The sequence below is a fragment of the Rattus norvegicus genome, chromosome 16 (genome assembly GCF_036323735.1).
Source record: "Rattus norvegicus strain BN/NHsdMcwi chromosome 16, GRCr8, whole genome shotgun sequence".
NCBI classification, from domain to species: domain Eukaryota; kingdom Metazoa; phylum Chordata; class Mammalia; order Rodentia; family Muridae; genus Rattus; species Rattus norvegicus.
The window spans coordinates 25,661,291-25,674,591 of NC_086034.1; the positions used below are offsets into that span (position 1 = coordinate 25,661,291).

The window sequence follows — 13,301 nt, forward strand, 5'->3', positions numbered from 1 at the left end:
CCCGAAGGCAAGAGTCAGGAGGGTCTATTTGCCAGTAGACAGGAGGCCAGAGAAGGCCCTAGTGGTGTGGGTCAGGGGATAAGAAAGAGATGCAGTTGGGAAAGAGGATGCGTAACTACAGCGTCCATTGTTTTAGACACACACGTATAGCAGATATCACAAGAAGCCCGTTAACTTATATAAGTTTAAAATTGATAAACACAAAACAAAAAGTACTGGGCATGGCTTCCAAACGCTGTGTCAACTTCAGCTGACAGTTGACTTGCCTATCCAAATGATGCAGGCTCATATTTCCAACTACTTTGGAGGCTGAAGTCAGGGTATTACAAACTCAAGGCCTGTCTGAGTTGAAGAATTTAGTCAATTCTACCGGAACTCTGACTTACGGGGCAGGGATAACTTTTATCATAGGTAATAAAAGTGCGGTGACAAGTTTGATTTGTTATTCGGCAATAAAATCTAATGTAGGAAGGGGCTTAGGAAGTAGGAGTGAGGGAGTGGAAAGGGAAGAGGGAAAATGCAAAGCAAGTGTAGGAGTGACCCATGTGAGAGTTTGATTGGATTAGATCAGGCTCAGTTCTGTGACTTCCTAGGATTATGCGACAATAGCCAGAATCATCCACCACAATATCACAGTATTCACCTACTTATTCCCTTGGGCTGGCTCTGCCTCCAAATGCCTGTTGTAGGCAATTAATGCTACTCGGTCTACCTGCCCCACTGTTCCGAGCACCCAAATGAAACACACACACACACACACACACACACACACACACACACACACAGATCACACACACACACAGATCACACACACACAGATATCACACACACACACAGATCACACACACACACAGATCACACACACACACAGATCACACACACACGCACAGATCACACACACACACAGATCACACACACACACAGATCACACACACACAGATCACACACACACACAGATCATACACACACACAGATCACACACACACACAGATCACACACACACACAGATATCACACACACACACAGATATTGAAAGACCCCAGCTTAGCAGCAGTAACGCCATTTTGCAAGGCTATATTTAAGATGACTGGTTCAGAAAAAGGTTAGAACACTGAGTACAAAGCGGCTGCCAAGCAGGATGTGTTTGGTTGAAGGCCTGGCAACAGGACGACTGCGGTTGAGCACCTGACAATGAAAAAAGCCCCGGGAGAGGTCCCACACCCTGGTGGGGGGCCGAGTTAGTCGTTATGTTCCAAGAAGGTAGCTAAGAAACTTGCCCCCAGGCTGAACCCTTGGGGGGCCGAGTCAGTCCTTATGTTTCAGGAAGGTAGCTAGGAAACTTGCCCCCGGGCTAAACCCTTGCCATATTAGAATCCACCAATTATATCCCTGTAACCATGCATCTGCTTCTGTATGCTTGCTTCTGCTCCCCAAAATCCTATAAAAGCCCATCCTTGGTTCCATGGGGCGCGCCAGTCCCCCGAGTGACTGAAGCGCCCGCAGGTGCCTGTGCCTGTGTATCCCGACAATAAACCAAATCCTCTTGCTGATTGCATCCTGTGGTGTCTCGGTCTGGTCTTTGGAGTTGGAGGGTCTCCATCCTGAGGGAAAGTTCTCCCTGAGAGCTTTTCATTTGGTGCGTTGGCCGGGAAAGGAGATCCTCCACCCAGGGACCACCGACCACCCACTGGGAGGTAAGCCGGCCGGCATCTGTCTGTCTGTCTGATTTTGTCTCGTTCTGCCTTATTCTGTCTGTTCTGTGAGCGCTCAACCGGGTCTGTTCTGTGAGCGCTCAGCCAGGTCTGTTCTGTGAGCGCTCAGCCAGGTCTGTTCTGTGAGCGCTCAGCCAGGTTGTTTGGAATTTGGGTGGGACGAAGAAGGAGCTGACGAGCTCGGACTTCTCGCCCCGCAGCCCTGGAAGACGTTCCAAGGGTGTTAGGGGCCCGACTTTTCGGGGCCCAATCTGGGAGGAGAAAGATCCGGACTAACGGCACCTCTGTCTGTATTTTTGGCTTTCAGAGGGCCCCGGACCTTTGCCACCTCCATCTGACTTTTTGCTTTCAGTTTGGTACCAAAGCCGTGCAGCACGCCTGTCTGTTGTTTGTTTGACTGTTGGTGTTGTTTGTTTTCTCTGTGTTCTAATCTTCCTTAGAACTAACATGGGACAGTCCCTAACAATGCCCCTAAGTCTCACTCTTGCCACGACCGGGCACACAACCAGTCCGTCGAGGTTAAAAAAAAAAAAGGAAAAGGACAGACTCTCTACACATCCGAGTGGCCCACTTTCGGAGCGGGATGGCCAGTGAATGGCACATTTAATAAGATCATTATTTTACAGGTTCAAGATTGGGTCGTCCACGGACATCCTGACCAGGTTTCTTATATTATCACTTGAGAGAGTCTCGCCTTAACCCCCCCCCCGGGCGGAACCCTTCGTGGACCCGAATTGGCCTCCCCTCAACCCCCAGCCTGTCCCCTCGGCCCCGCCCGGTCCGCCGGCCACGTCTTCCTCTCTCTACCTTTGTGAAATCAGAGCCTTCTAAGAAACCTGTCCTCCCGGCAGACCCAAACTCCCCTCTCATAGATCTTCTCTCTGACAGGCCCGGCTAAAACGGAGGAGGCAGAGCCGCCGGCCAGATCAGTTGCCGGGCCACAGTCTGATAAGGGTTTCTCCCCTGTCGCAGGGAGATTGCGCAATAAGCGCGAGGTGATGCCAGATTCAACCTCCCAGGTTTTCCCACTTAGACAGGGAACCGGTGGCCAGACCCAATACTGGCCGTTTTAAACAACACAACCCTTCTTTCTCCAAAGATCCGGTGGCACTCACCGACCTAATAGAATCTGTTTTACTTACCCACCAGCCTACTTGGGATGACTGCCAACAGCTCTTACAGGCCCTCTTAACCTCAGAAAAAACAAAAAAAACAAGGAGTGTTCCTAGAGGCCAGAAAGCATGTTCTGGGAGATGATGGGCGTCCCACCCAGCTGCCTGAGGACCAAACTGGGATTTTAATACAGCTGAAGGTAAGGGACACCTACGCCTTTATCGCCAGTTGCTTCTAGCGGGTCTCCGAGGGGCTATACGACGCCCTACTAATTTGGCTCAGGTAAAACAGGTATTACAGGAAGCAGGGGAAACTCCCTCCGCCTTTCTAGAGAGACTTAAGGAGGCCTACCGTATGTACACTCCCTATGACCCAGATGACCCAGGACAAATGACGAGTGTCTCTATGTCCTTCATCTGGCAGGCTGCTCCAGATATCAGGACTAAGTTACAGAGGTTAAAAAATTTGCAGGGCTATACATTACAGGATTTACTTAAAGAAGCTGAAAAGATTTTTAATAAGAGAGAAAATTGAGTCGAATCTTGGCCGCCGTAGTTCAGGGCCAAGAAAGGAAGGGAGATAGGGGGGAGCTCGAAAGGGGCTGAAGCTGGATAAAGATCAATGTGCCTATTACAAAGAGAAAGGACACCGGGCCAGAGAGTGCCCCAAGAAGCCTGGCGGACCCCGAAAGCCTCGACCACGAACCTCCCTCTTGGCTCTAGATAAAGATTAGGGAGGTCAGGGCCAGGAGCCCCCCCCTGAGCCCAGGGTAACGCTTAAAGTTGGGGGGCAGCCGGTTACTTTCCTGGTAGACACAGGAGCCCAGCATTCAGTCCTCACCCAAGCTTCAGGACAACTCAGCGACCGGACGGCCTGGGTACAAAGAGCTACTGGTGAGAAACAATACCGATGGACTACGGACTGCCGGGTTCAGCTGGCTACTGGTAAGGTGACCCATTCCTTCTTACATGTTCCGGACTGCCCGTACCCTCTGCTGGGCCGTGATCTGCTCACCAAACTAAAAGCACAAATTCATTTTGAGGAAGGAGGGGCCCAAATAACTGGCCCCCACGGAACTCCCCTTCAAGTTCTAACCCTATGAACCGGGACAGGACACTGGCTTGGGCAGAGACTGGTGGGTTGGGGTTGGCGCTCCAACAGCCCCCCTTAATTACACAGTTAAAGGCCACTACAACTCCAGTCTCCATAAAACAATACCCCCTGTCACATGAAGCTTATCAAGGTATAAGGCCTCACATTACGAGGCTTCTAGATCAAGGCATCCTAATCCCCTGCCGGTCGCCTTAGAATACGCCTCTTCTGCCTGTTAAGAAACCCGGCACTGGAGATTATAGGCCAGTACAAGACTTGAGAAAGGTCAACAAGAGGATAGAAGATATTCATCTGACTGTTCCAAACCCTTACAATTTGCTCCTGACTTTAGGGTTCAACATCCCACCCTCATACTCCTGCAAACCTTTTGAACTGTTCATCGATGAGAAACAGGGGTATGCTAAAGGGGTCCTAACACAAAGGTTGGGACTCTGAAAACGCCCTGTGGCCTACCTGTCTAAGAAATTGGACCCTGTGGCCTCCGGCTGGCCACCGTGCCTAAAGATGGTGGCTGCTATTGCTGTCCTGATCAAGGATGCTAGAAAATTGACTTTGGGACAGCCACTCACCATCCTAGCACCCCACGCAGTGGAGGCCTTGGTAAAACAGCCCCCAGACCGCTGGCTCTCTAATTCCCACATGACCCACTACCAAGCCTTGTTACTGGATGCAGAACGGGTTCAGTTTGGGCCCGTAGTTGCCCTCAATCCTGCCACCTTGCTTCCCCTACCAGAGGAGGCAAAACAGCATGACTGCCTACAAATCCTCGCAGAAGTACATGGAACCAGGCCGGACCTATCGGACCAGCCTCTTCAGAATGCTGACCACACATGGTACACGGATGACAACAGCTTCTTGGCAGAGGGAGAGTGAAAGGCTGGAGCTGCGGTCACTACGGAGGACAAAGTGATTTGGGCGAAAGCCCTGCCTGCTGGTACCTCCGCACAACGGGCTGAACTCATCGCCTTGACTCAGGCGCTCAAGATGACAAAAGGTAAGAGGCTAAATATATATACAGACAGCCGTTATGCCTTTGCCATGACACACATCCACGGGGAGATCTACCGGAGGCGGGGGCTGCTCACATCTAAAGATAAAGATATTAAAAATAAGGCTAAAATTCTGGCCCTCTTAGAAGCCCTATTCTTGCCCAAAAGACTGAGTATTATACATTGTCCAGGACACCAGAAAGGGCACAACCCAGAGGCACGAAGAAACCGGCTGGCCGATGCCACGGCTCGAGAAGCGGCCATGAGCAAATAAATCTTGCCCTTAAATAGCCCAGACCAACCCACGCCCCCACCAATGGGACAAACCAGTTGGGTTTATGCCCATGAGGACATAGAGCTCCTAAAAAAAAATGGGGGCCATCTACCACCCTCAACTAAAACAGTGGGTCTACAAAGGAAAGACAGTTATGCCAATAAAAATGACTTTTAAATTGATCTCCTTTTTACATAAATTAACCCATTTGGGGTTTAAGAAGATGACTAGATCGAGAAGAGATAAATCTGTGTTTTTTAAATCGGGACAAAGCGATACAAAAGGTGACTGAGAGTTACAAAGCGTGCGCTCAGGTTAACCCGAGAAGGACCATGATTGGACAAGGAGTTCGTCCTAGGGGACACCGTCCCGACATCCATTGAGAAATTGATTTTACTAAAATTAAACCAGATATATATGGATACAAGTATCTCCTAGTGTTTGTAGACACCTTCTCAGGATGGGTCGAAGCCTTCCCCACAAAACACGAGACTACAAAAATGGTCACCAAGAAGCTCCTCGAGGAAATCTTTCCCAGGTATGACATGCCTCAAGTGTTGGGGTCGGACAACGGGCCCGCTTTCGTCTCCCAAGTAAGTCAGTTGGTGGCCAAATTGCTGGGGATTGATTGGAAATTACATTGTGCCTATAGACCCCAGAGTTCAGGTCAGGTAAAACACATGAATAGAACAATTAAGGAGACTTTATCCAAACTTACGCTTGCAACTGGCTCAAAGGATTGGGTGGCCCTCCTTCCCCTAGTTCTATATCGGGCCCGGAATACCCCGGGCCCCCATGGTCTAACTCCTTTTAAAATAATATATGGAACACCACCCCCATTTGTCCATTTCTTTGATTCAAACATTGCTGATTTTGCTGACAGCCCTTCTCTGAGGGCCCATTTACAGGCCCTACAGATTGTGCAGAGAGACGTCTGGAGACCTTTGGCCACTGCTTACCAGGACAAGCTTGAACATCCGGTGGTGCCACACCCGTTCCAGATTGGAGACACCGTGTGGGTGCGCAGACACCAGACCAAGAATCTCGAGCCACGGTGGAAAGGACCCTACACCGTCCTCCTGACTACCCCGACCGCCCTAAAGGTAGACGGAGTCTCGACTTAGATCCACGCACCACACGTCAAGACAGTCCGGTCTGAGGAATTGACTAATCACAACACTACACCCCAGACATGGAGAGTTCAGCACACTCCAAACCCCTTAAAGTTAAAACTCCTACGTGGCTCCTCCTAGCCCTTTTGTGGCCTAGAGTCAGTGGGGGAATAAGCCCCCACCAGACAGAAATTTCTTGACCAAGTCGAGTGAAAGATTTCACTCAAAGTTAGCAAAAAATGGGGGAATGAAAGACCCCAGCTTAGCAGCAGTAACGCCATTTTGCAAGGCTATATTTAAGATGACTGGTTCAGAAAAAGGTTAGAACACTGAGTACAAAGCGGCTGCCAAGCAGGATGTGTTTGGTTGAAGGCCTGGCAACAGGACGACTGCGGTTGAGCACCTGACAATGAAAAAAGCCCCGGGAGAGGTCCCACACCCTGGTGGGGGGCCGAGTTAGTCGTTATGTTCCAAGAAGGTAGCTAAGAAACTTGCCCCCAGGCTGAACCCTTGGGGGGCCGAGTCAGTCCTTATGTTTCAGGAAGGTAGCTAGGAAACTTGCCCCCGGGCTAAACCCTTGCCATATTAGAATCCACCAATTATATCCCTGTAACCATGCATCTGCTTCTGTATGCTTGCTTCTGCTCCCCAAAATCCTATAAAAGCCCATCCTTGGTTCCATGGGGCGCGCCAGTCCCCCGAGTGACTGAAGCGCCCGCAGGTGCCTGTGCCTGTGTATCCCGACAATAAACCAAATCCTCTTGCTGATTGCATCCTGTGGTGTCTCGGTCTGGTCTTTGGAGTTGGAGGGTCTCCATCCTGAGGGAAAGTTCTCCCTGAGAGCTTTTCAATATCACACACACACACACAGATCACACACACACACAGATCACACACACACACACACAGATCACACACACACGCACAGATCACACACACACACAGATCACACACACACACAGATCACACACACACAGATCATACACACACACAGATCACACACACACACAGATCACACACACACACAGATATCACACACACACACAGATCACACACACACACACACACACACACACTCACACACACACTCAGCCTTATATTTATCATGCCTTAATCAGCTCAGTGGCTGAGCCACTCCCAACATTCACACAGCTAACACCTCCCCTCCAGTATTCCTGAGTTATTATTTATAAAAATTTATATTCCATCTTTGCTACCCTCAACCCAATGGGGGTGGGGGAGGGGTGAGCCGCTCTTACCTAGCTCTTACATGATTGGTCTTCTCTCTCTTCTGAAGCTCTCAAACCTGGACATGGGGATTCTAAATCCTTCCTCTCTCAGTCCCCTTGCCCACAAATCCTTAGGTCCTGCCTCTGTTTTCCTGCCCAGACATTGGTCACCGGCAACTGTATTTACTAATCAGAGCCAACTGGGGGCAGGGACCTCAGTGTCTTACATGTAGAATCTCAAGCAATTTTGGGAAACCAATTAACATAATACAAACATTAAAGCAAACCCACCCACAAAATACTCTTCGCTGGGGGTTCTAAATTATTTGCATTTCAGGGCAAGGGTTGTTATTGTCAGCTTGGCATGATCTAGAATCGCCCATGAGGCCAATCTCTGGAGACACTTCTGAGATGATCCAGATCAGCGGTTCTTAACCTTACTAATGCTGCAACCCTTCGATACAGTTCCTCGTGTGTAGTGACCCCAATCACAATACTATTTTGCTGCTATTTCCTAACTATAACTTGTTACTGTTATAAATCATAATGTAAATACCAAATATTCAGGAGATCCGATATTTTACTCCTGTGAAAGGATCCTTTAACCCCCAAAGGGGTCACGACCCACAGGCTGAGAACAGTTGATCCTGCAAGGGATTTTCTTCACCATGTTAACTGAAGTGGGAAGACCCATCTTGTAATTGGGTGGATCCTTCTGGGAGCGAGGGTCAGGGGATGGTTATGGAGGCCAAAGAACAGCTTTTCCTTTTGGACTCCTGGTGGCTTATATCTTACTGAGAAGTTCATCTGCCCTGCTCTTGAGTTTTATCTAGTCAGAGTCAGCTGGGGGCAGGGACCCTCGGTGTCTTACATGTAGAATCTCAAGCAATTTTGGGAAACCAATTAACATAATACCAGCATTAAAGCAAATTGTCATCCCTCAGTGACATCAGAATCTATCTTCTTCAGCCTCCCGATGTGGTAAAGGAATCCTCCAGGCTCAGACATGCAGCATCACGGACTGAGCAGCTACCATTTTCTGACCATATTGTATGAGCTTATCGAACAAATCCTCCTTTAATATATAGTCTTCCCGTGGGTTCCAGTCCCCTACAGAACCTTGAGGAATACCAAGGCTGTTCTTGAAGCTTAGTCTAAGAGTGTCCAAAGTGGGATAGAGTAGGCTCTGTGGCAAAGGGCAGAAAGATAGAACAAGCTCTCTGATGTGAAAGGCAAGTCCTACAAAATGAGTCTGAGCCTGCACAGGGAATTCTAGAATGCTCTGATTGGTAGTGTGAATGAGAACTTGTGATAAAGTATAGTGATCAAAACAACAATCTGTGAGTGTCAGACATGAGGCTTCAGGAGGAAACAGTGTCTCCGAGGGCCTGCTACTGCCTGGCATCGTGGGAATAACAGCTGAAATCCCACAACTAACCCTGCAGCCTCTCTCTGCCCCTCCCAGTGCTACTGCCCTGCAGGCAGAGAAGTGGCAAATCTCAGTAGATTACGGAGTTCTACCCAGAGTTTGAGCCTACAAACCAAACAAAACCACAAGGCCACTTGTAGCCTCTGAGTTTATTTTAGTCCCCTGACTTTGGGTATGTATGTATATTGTGTATGTATGTTCTCTCTGTGTCTTCTGGAGTAGGAATTGATTAAGCAATGCAGAAAGTGCCTAAATTCACAATGAGGGGAAATAAGGACGCAACAGACACTTCACAAAAGACAGAACAGAGGAAGCTTAATGTGCAGTTCCAGTGAACTGACCCCAAACGGTCTACATTTATCTTAGTATGTAAGCATGGTGACTTAAGTCAAACCCCACCCTTTTCATGCTTTAACAACTCTGAACTCAGGATGCTTCTTAGATTGCTGGGGAACATTTGTGACATATTCAGTTCTGCCTAGACATGTAACTCATTGCAAAACTACCAGCATCACCGTACCTCACAGAGACTCCTGGAGTACGTTTCAGGCAGCCTCACTTCGGTCTGCTCCCCGCCATTTTCTCCTGCATCTCTCCCCTTTTGGAACGTCTGAAGGTGTAGGTTTGGCTGGCCATGACAGCATGTGCACCACTAATTCAGTTTGCCTGGAGTGTACTTCCCTCCAATTTCAGTAAGATGATATCATTCCTCTTCCCACTCAAATCTCAGCCAAAGTATGCCGCATTAAACACCCACACAAATAAAATAGTTTCCTGCCGTTATGAATTCACATTTACACACACTATCAGCATTTTCCTCATTAGTTTGCTTATTGATTAATCAACTGATCAATTGATTATCTCCTCTCCCCTGATTATAAGGTCCTGACTGAATCTGGATTCCTGACACACTCATAGTAGATGTTCAGCGAGTATGTGGAAAGAATGAATGTGTGACAACTGTACTTTAATCCTGCAATATATAACGTTGAGATTACCAAGACAAGATTTACCCAAAATATTTCATTTCATTGAGTGAAAAAACAAGAAAGAGTAAATACTTGCTGGATAGCCCTGCCTGGTGTAGTTGTCATAAGACCCCATAGTGGCCTTACCTTAGGAGCGCAACCCACAGAGCACAGATTGACAAAGTGATCGCTGCAATAACAAGAGGTTTTTTAATCCACGTACATGGGGTTGCTCATCTACGCAGGGAGAGGCAACCTCGAACCCAAAAAGCACACAACTTTTATTCGTTACAGAAGGCAGACTTCAGCAACAGGGTTAGCTGGCCTTTTCTCATCGGTGGTACATAGGACAAAGGATCTGGTCAGGTATTGACTGGCCTGCTCAAGGGACTGTTCTTGGCTCAGTTGGTCACTTTCCTTGTCCAGCCCTACACCTGGCCTTGGAGAATCACTGGGAAAGGGCTAAGTTGGCACGTCCCTTAGAGAGGGGGTGAACTGAGTGGTCAGGCAGGGTCAGGATGACATCTTTCAGTTGTTCTCGGAATTTACTACGGGGAGGGGTAGGGGGTCTTTCCAAGAACAGTTGTTTTTCTTTGTTTTGCCTTCATTAGCTTAGTCAGAATCTTGATCACCAAAACTTTATCATATCACTGGGCATCCTGATGTCAGATGTATCTCTCAGAAAGGTCATGTTTGTCATAGGCATCCTGACCACCAGATGTATTTCTCAAAACCTTGCTTTTATAAATTTGTTTCTCATGTCTATGAAACTTTATTTCTTCATAGTGTGCTATGCTAGATCTCAGTGTTGGAAGCCCACCCCCAACTCTAGTTTTTTGTTTTTGTTTTTGTTTTTTTGTTTTTTTGTTTTTTCTGGAGCTGGGGACCGATCCCAGGGCCTTGTGCTTCCTAGGCAAGCGCTCTACCACTGAGCTAAATCCCCAACCCCATCTCTAGTTTTAAGACCCTAAATTGGTTTGTTAAACCCTGCTCTGCTTCATAAATCAAGAATAGAATGAGCAAAGCACCTGCATATTTATTCTGACTGTGTGTGTGTGTGTGTGTGTGTGTGTGTGTGTGTGTGTGTGAGAGAGAGAGAGAGAGAGAGAGAGAGAGAGAGGGAAAACCTATGAACAATGTCTTAAAGTCAGAGGACAGCCAGCAGGAATCATTTCAGTTGTGCAGCAAGCACCTTCAGCTTCCAGGTCCCCCACCAGCTCACCACATACTTTGTTTTGTTTCTTAGCATGAATAAATACATCTTTGCTGAGGGAATGACTTAATCATCTCACCAATCAGGACAGGAGAAGGAGCGTGATTCCAAACAATCTGATGGACGAATCCCCTTGGGATGCAGATTCCAGTCAACAGCAGGGTAAAGATCTAAGACGTTCTAATCTTTTCTCTCATGTTGTGGATCTCACAAATTTATGTCATTGGTACAAACAATGTCCTTAAATTCACCTATCATAACCTGTCAGTCACTGGGCAAATGGCTTCCCAGTGCCCCTTTCCATCCCGAAACTCTGTATTGCAAACCTGCTTAACCGAACTACAAGAGCAGTTTGATAAAACCGAGCATCTTACAGACAAGGGAGCCCATTTAGCATAGAGCTCCCAACATGGATACTATGGTGTCTCTCTTACTGAGAAAGAAGCTGAGCTTGAAGTGAAGATACTCTGGAGGTGGGAACAGCAGGGCGTCCTTGGTGTCACAAGTCTCTATTTTTTGGTATTCAAACCCCAGATGGTACTTTTTTCAGCAGGGCCTCATTGTTCACACATCTTACTTAAAATGAGAGCAAGACAGACTTCCTTCACTGAGTAATGCCAATTTACTTAAAACCAGAGAATAAAAAAAAAAAAATCTTCCTTTACTTTCTAAGCTCACCAAATGTCTGGCTGGTGTGCATACCATCTAAGCATTTGTTCATCTAACTCTTTGCTCTTTTCAGTGTTCCGCTGTATAGTTGTATATTCTCTCTGTGGAGGTGAAATGTTGCCTCTAAGCCCCCAGAAAGTGCCAACTCATGATAAAGAGGGGGAGGTCATACGCTACTGCTACTTCAGAGAGCTCATCAACAGAAAGGCATACAGTAATCCTCGCCCAGTTTCTCATCCATAGAACAGAGTTTCCCGCATAGATAAAGAAGCGGACTGGAGAAAGTCAGCAGAGGAGTTCCCACAGAGACAGACCATCTGGAGGAAAGAGGTTGCTAATTGAAGTCAGGAGTGGGTGAGAGAAAGACAGTGGTGTAGTGGATGCATGGGAAGTAATGAACCCCTGCAAGGTTGGGTGAGAGGATAATGCTGACCGGCTACTGAAACACAGAGATGCTGAGACAGGAAGAGTAAGTGTGGGTGGGGCTGAGAGAGAGAGACAGAGAGAGACAGAGACAGAGACAGAGACAGAGACAGAGACAGAGACAGAGAAAGCGTGGGCGGGCAGACTTCAGGGACCAAACAGGGCAGGAATTGATAAGGTCACTGTGGGTGAATAGCATTTTGGAACTACTGTGCACAAACTCATTCCTTGTGTTGCTACAAGATCCAGACCCAAAGAAAGAAAGGGCTGAGGAGATGGTTCATTTGATACCTGGGGTTGATCCCCAGCGCCATCTAAAAGCCGGTGTGCCTGAGACCTCAGTGCAAAAAGGGCAGAGACAAGATGATCCCTAGGGCTTGCTGGCCAGATAGTGTAATCAAATCAGCAAGCTCCAGGTTCATGAGAGACTTTATCTCAAAAATAAAAATAGGACGGAGTTAGATTGAGGAAGACACCTGATAGCAACCTCTGGCTTCCACATGCTTGTGTACATACACACAGAAACCATGTGCACACACAGGCAAATAACCCATGTAGGGAGTAGCATCATGTAGAGTGAGTGGGATCAGAGACAAGCCCACTCAGACCTTTTCTCTTCCTTAGAATTGGTCTACTCTGTTCGTATAACCCGTACCTTTGTGTTTTCCAACTGTCGTACTTTTAAACAAACTCTCAAAAGTCAGTAAATAAATGAGCTGGCTCTGTGGCACCACGCTGATCTGCCCTGCAGGCAGGGATTTCTGGGAAAGAGAAAAGCTTAATGAATTCACGTCTGCTTTTAAAACAAAGCCCCAAGAGAGACGGATCATATCAGAGAATTTGATAATTTTAGTTTAGTGCGGTCAGTATGGAACTATTTGTGGTCAAGTACACTCTGTAGAAACAAACAATCTCCGCCCCCCCCCTCACACCCCCGCCCCCCCACCTCCCCCCCACCCCCGCTGCTAAAGATCAATACACTTGAGCTTCTGGTTCCTTGAAGAAAAACGTGGACCCCTAGTGGCTGAGAAGAGGCAGGCTTTTCCTGCTGAGAAGA

At 47.7% G+C, this 13,301-nt stretch overlaps 1 long non-coding RNA gene across 1 annotated transcript; it reads left to right on the plus strand.

Annotated features, from left to right (window-relative positions):
• Positions 1–396: 396 nt before the first annotated feature.
• LOC134482365 (uncharacterized) lies at positions 397–7,086 on the plus strand. The gene is made up of 2 exons (XR_010058370.1): positions 397–5,739; positions 6,085–7,086. It is a non-coding gene; the product is annotated as an uncharacterized LOC134482365 (long non-coding RNA).
• Positions 7,087–13,301: the final 6,215 nt, after the last annotated feature.